At 44.6% G+C, this 6,000-nt stretch overlaps 1 protein-coding gene across 1 annotated transcript in view; it reads right to left on the bottom strand.

The window, feature by feature from the left end:
- Window positions 1-3,025, bottom strand: part of LOC140719423 (excitatory amino acid transporter 2-like) — a 93,761-nt gene extending 90,736 nt beyond the window's left edge. Inside the window, exon 1 of the mRNA XM_073034071.1 lies at window positions 2,959-3,025. The gene's annotated coding sequence lies outside the window, so the exon portion shown is untranslated. The remainder of the gene's footprint in view (window positions 1-2,958) is intronic.
- Window positions 3,026-6,000: the final 2,975 nt, after the last annotated feature.

The following is a 6,000-nucleotide window of genomic DNA, read 5'->3' on the forward strand; positions in this document are numbered from 1 at the left end:
CCAACATCCCAGAAGTTTTCTTTATGACCTTATCTACCTGTGCCACCACTTTCAATTAATTATGAACCTGTATTCCCAGATTCCTTTCTTCTACCAAACTCCTCAGTGTTCTACCGCTCACTCACTGTGTAAAACCTACCCTGGGTGGCCCTGCTGAAGTGGAACACCTCGCACTTGTCTGCATTAAGTTCCATCCGCCATTTCTCAGCCCAGTTTTCCAGCTGGTCCAGATCCCTCTGCAAGCTGCGATAGTCTTCCTCGCTGTCCTAATCTTTGCGTCATCTGCAAATTTGCTGAATCAGTTAACCACATTGTCATCCAGGTCGTTGATAAAACGACAAACAACAACAGATCGAGCGCCAGTCTCTGCAGCACTAGTCACAGGCCTCCAGTCAGAGAGGCAACCATCTACCACTCACTGGCTTCTCCCACAAAGCCAATGTCTTATCCAATTTACTACCTCATCTTGAATGGCCAGCAGCTGAACCTTCCTGACAGCCTCCCATGCAGGACTTCATCAAATGCCTTGCTGAAGTCCATGTAGACAACATCCACTGCCTTACCTTCATCAACGTTCCTGGTAACTTCCTCGAAAAATTCTATAAGATTGGTTAGGGTTGACCTAAAAGCACAAAGCCATGTAGACTATCCCTAATCAGTCCCTGTCTATCCAATACTCAAAATCCAGTCCCTTAGAATACCTTCCGATAACTTTCGCACTACTGATGACAGGCCCACCGGCCTGTAATTCCCTGGTCTATTTTTCAAGCCTTTCCTAAACAGCAGAACAATATTAGCTATCCTCCAATCTTTTGGTATCTCATGGATGATTTAAATATCTCTACTAGGGCCCCGGCATTTCTGCACTTGGCTCCCACAGGGTTCGAGGGAATGCGTTGTCAGGCCCTGGGGATTTATCCACCCTGATTTACCTCAGGACAGCAAATACCCCCTCTGTAATCTGCAGAGGATGCATGACCTCAATACTGCTTTGCCTCACTTCTATAGACCCTGTGGCAGTCTCCTGTGTAAATACAGATGCATTTAAGATCTTCTCCATCTCTGTTGGCTCCACACATTGATTCCCACTCTGATCTTCCAGAGGACCAATTTTGTCCCTCGCAATCTTTTTGCTCCTAACATATCTGTAGAATCCCTTATGAGAGGTTGCCCTAGCAGACAAGGGCAACCTCATGCTATTTTTTAGCCGTCCTGATTTCTTTCTTAAGCGTTCTCTCGCATTTCGTATACTCCTTAAAGTACCTCATTTGGTCCTACCTCCCCATACCTGCTATGCTGGGAATCGAGGCATATTGACTTTGAAACTAGTGACATTATGATCAGAGGATGCAAAGTGTTCCCCTACACAAACTTCTGTCACGTGCCCTGTCCCATTCCCCAATTGGAGATCTAGCATCACACACTCTTACTCCGGGACTTCTATGTACTGATTAAGGAAACTTTCCTGAACACATTTGGCAAACTCTATTCCATCTAGTCCTTTTACATTATGGGAGTCCCAGACAATATGTGGGAAGTTAAAACCACGTACTGTAACAACTTTACGTTTCTTGCAACAGTCTGCAGTCTCTTGACAAGTTGTCCCACTCAATCCCGTGGACTGTTGGGTGGTCTATATGTGGCCATATCTTTCTTATTTCTCAGTTCCGCCCATAAAACTTCATTAGATGCATTCTTCAGTCTTGACTGAGCACTGCTGTGGCACGTTCCCGGACTAGTAATGCCACCCCTCCCCCCTTTAATCCCTCCCGCTCGGTCACGTCTAAAGCAACAGAACACCAGAATATTGAGCTGCCAGTCCTGCCCCTCCCGCAATCAAGTCTCACCAGTGGCTACAATCATAATTTCACGTGCCGATCCGTGCCCTGAGCTCATCTGCCTTTCCTACAGTACTTCCTGCATACGCAGCTCCGAACATTAGTCGCACCATGCTCAACCTTTTGATTCCTGACTTTTATCGGAGGTATTAACAACATCTGTCTCCAAAACCTCTCCACTATCTGTTCTGGCACTCTGGTTCCCATCCCCCTGAAACTCTAGTTTAAACACCTGTCCCCATGCAGCACCGGCAAACCTTATCACAGGGACATTAGTCCCCCTCCAGCTCTGGCGCAAACCATCTCTTCTGTACAGGCCCCATCTTCCCTGAAAGAGAGCCAGGGAACCTGACGCCCTGTCCTACACCATCTCCTGTAATATACATTTTCAGACCTCATTTAAATCCGCAGCACTCTCACCCTGATGTGAACTTTGTGCTCGGGTAAGAAAGCCTTGTCTTTTGCATCAATCCCAATCATTAGACATAAGACAAAGGAGCAGAAATAGGCCATTCAGCCCATCGAGTCTGCCACAGTATTCCTTCGTGGCTGATTTATTGTCCTTCTCAACACCATTTTTCTGCCTTTTCCACGTAACCTTTGACGCCCTTAAAGATCAGGAACCTATAGTTCAAGTTGAAGTTTAATTGTCATTCAACCCGCTAAATGAAACATCGTTCCTCAGGGCACAAGGAAGCACACGATAGATGTCGAGACGTTTCCACAAATGCTAAACAAAGGGACGCAGTTACAAGATAAAGGGACAATCACTTAAAATAGGAACAGAATTAGGCCATGGGCAATTTATTTTCCCTTTCAGTCCATTATCCTACCTTCTCCCCGTAACTAATCAAGAGCCTATCAGCCCCCCACCTCCACTTTATACCCAGTGACTGCCTTCACAGCCATCGGTGGCAATCAATTCAAGATTCACTACCCTCGGGATAAAGAAATTCTTCCTCATCTCTGTTTTAAAGGGACATCCATCTATTCCGAGGCTGTGCTCTCTGGTCCTTGTCTCCCCCACTTCAGAGCAGAGATAATCCTCCTGTGCTCAAGGGTTAAAGTATCACTCAGTCCAAGCCATCCCCTCCGGAGAAAAGTGTGTATAGAAACTCACCCCTGGTGATGCTGAGATCTGGCTGCAGAGACAGTATATCCCAAATGGGTCAAGAAAGGACTCACTCTGTGTCAAAAAGCAGTTGGCTGTTGCGTCAGTAAACACACATGTCCCACTAAATTAATCCAAACCAACTTGGAAAGGTGCCGAGTTGCTTTTTTTTAAAATATAAAGTCGGGACTCGGTCGATTCAGCGAATAGATTTGGGGAGAATGCCTGGATCTCATTGGTCCAAGGGCAGTTCCATTTAATCGCCATTTGCCCACAGACAGACACGGAAGCAAAGGAGGATTTAATCAGGAGCTGCCTGTCCCGGGGTGCTGTGTGTGTACAGGGGAGGGGTAGAATGTGGAAGGACTGGCAGGGGGGAGGGAGAGAGGGAGAGAGGGGGAGAGGGGAGAGGGGAGAGGGGAGAGGGGGAGAGAGAGAGGGAGAGAGAAGAAGGGAGGGAGAGTGAGGGGGAGGGAGAGAAAGAGAAGGAGAGAGAGAGAGAAATGGAGGAGCTGGCTGAGATGGGCAGATGGATGGGTTTGATGAACAGGGGATTAGCTGGAAAGATTAAAACCCCAAGAACTGATTAATTACAAAACAATGCAATGCAGCAACAATAATGTCCTTCATTTATATAGTGCCTTTATCACAGCAGAATATCCTAACCTTTTTGACAGGAGCATTACTAAAGAAGTTCAAGGTTCAAAGTAAATTTATTATCAAAGTATGTATAGGTCACAAAAGTTCAAAGTAAATCTATTATCAAAGCACATATATATCACTATTTCCAATTCTGAGAAACATTTCTTGCAGACATACTCAATAAATCTATAGGATAATAACTTTAACAGAATCAATGAAAGACAGAACCAGCTTGGACATTCAAAAGACAGCAAACGGTGCAAATGCTAAAAGAAATAAATAATAATTATAAATAAAAGATTGGTAAAGACATCAAAGTTTCCAGGGAAAAGGCAGGAAAATGGGGTTTTGTATTTAATATTTCAGTAATATTGTAAACATATTGTTGGATTAAGCATTCTCTGTTGATTAAATAATTTATTACCTTTATATGTACTAAGTATACTAATAATATACCTCGTTATGCCACCATGTCAAATGAACACACTTTGTTTAAAGCAAAAACTAAGTTAGATTCACATTTTGGAATTGCCTTCATTTTCTTTAAAGTTAGTTTTATGTTTTGGAGTTACAAAATGTAACAAGAGGGATAGTAAGTCAGCCATGATGGAATGGTGGAGCAGACTTGATGGGCTGAATGGCCTAATTCCGCTCATTTGTCCTGTGGTCTTCTTGTGGCATCTCCTTAACCCAGATAGAAGTGAGAGTGTGGAATGAGCTGTCAGAAGAAACGGTGTAAGCGGGCACAACAACATTTAAAAGACCTTTTCTCAGGACAGGAAATACTTAGTGCAAATGCAGGCAAATGTAAGCGACTATCTTCGATGGGCATCTGGGTCAGCATGAGCTAGATGGGCTGAAGGGCTTGCTTTATTTATTTAGAGGCACAGCATGGAGCAGGCCCTTCTGGCCCGATTAGCCTGCTCCACTCAGCAAACCATCTATTTAACACTAGCATAACTACAGGATAATGTACAATGGCCAATTGACCAACTAACCTGAACGTCTTTGGAATGTCGGAGGAAATCAGAGCACCCAGAGGAAACCCACACAGTTAGGGAGAAAACATACAAACTCCTTACAGAGGGCACCTGGAATTGAACTCTGAACTTCGACCTGTAATAGCATCGTGCTAAATGCACTACTGTGGTGCCCATTACTTGAACCGTCTTGCACGAACCCAGGGAATAAAACCATAGAACCATAGAACATTACAGCACAGAAACAGGCCTTTTGGCCCTTCTTGGCTGTGCTGAACCATTTTTCTGCCTAGTCCCACTGACCTGCACCTGGACCATATCCCTCCATACCCCTCTCATCCATGTACCTGTCCAAGTTTTTCTTAAATGTTAAAAGTGAGCCCACATTTACAACTTCATCTGGCAGCTCATTTCACACTCCCACCTCTCTCTGTGTGAAGAAGCCCCCCCTAATATTCCCTTTAAACTGTTCCCCCTTCACCCTTAACCCATGTCCTCTGGTTTTTTTTCTCCCCTGGCCTTAGTGGAAAAAGCCTGCTTGCATTCACTCTATCTATTCGCATCATAACTTTATACACCTCTATCAAATCTCCCCTCATTCTTCTACGCTCCAGGGAATAAAGTCCTAACCTATTCAACCTTTCTCTGTAACTCAGTTTCTCAAGTCCTGGCAACATCCTTGTAAACCTTCTCTGCACTCTTTCAACCTTATTAATATCCTTCCTGTAATATGGTGACCAAAACTGCACACAATACTCCAAATTCGGCCTCTCTGGGTTTCAGAGACATTGTGAGGGGTTGGTAGAGATCGCGATGGACAGGAATTTGAAAACAATGGTGAGGAATTTAAACCAATTCAAGACACAAGCTGTAACCAGGGTCATTCAGTGGACAGATAGTATGGGTGAATGTGTCCAGAGTGGACCACAGGGTTATAGTTGATTTTAGGCTTACAAAGAACATAGAATTATGGGAAATGGTGGCAGGAACAGGCCATTTGGCCCCTCAAGCTTCTTCCAGCCCACAACCCATCATGGCCACTTCAATGCCCTGTTTCTCCTTTGTACCCTATCAATATTACACATATCTGTTGTCTTCTTAAATACGTTTAATGATTTGGCATCCACTGCCTCCTGTGGTAGAGAATTCCACAGGTTTGCCAACCTCCAGTTAAAATAAAAGTCTCCTGATCTTTGTTTCTACACAGCACCCCCGATTCCACAGGCTGTGATTCTGTCCTCACCAGTCACCTGAAACCTCGTCCCTGTATCTCACTTCTTTAGTCTTGTTAGAGGTGAATCAGTTTCTGAGGTCTCCTCTCACTCTTCTAAACGCCAGAGAGCACGGTCCTAAAGCAATCCGATCCCTCCTCAGGTGCACCCCCACCTTCCCAGAAATCAGTACTATGAACCACTCCTTTCTTCCCTCT

The sequence above is a fragment of the Hemitrygon akajei genome, chromosome 31 (genome assembly GCF_048418815.1).
Source record: "Hemitrygon akajei chromosome 31, sHemAka1.3, whole genome shotgun sequence".
Lineage (NCBI taxonomy): Eukaryota > Metazoa > Chordata > Chondrichthyes > Myliobatiformes > Dasyatidae > Hemitrygon > Hemitrygon akajei.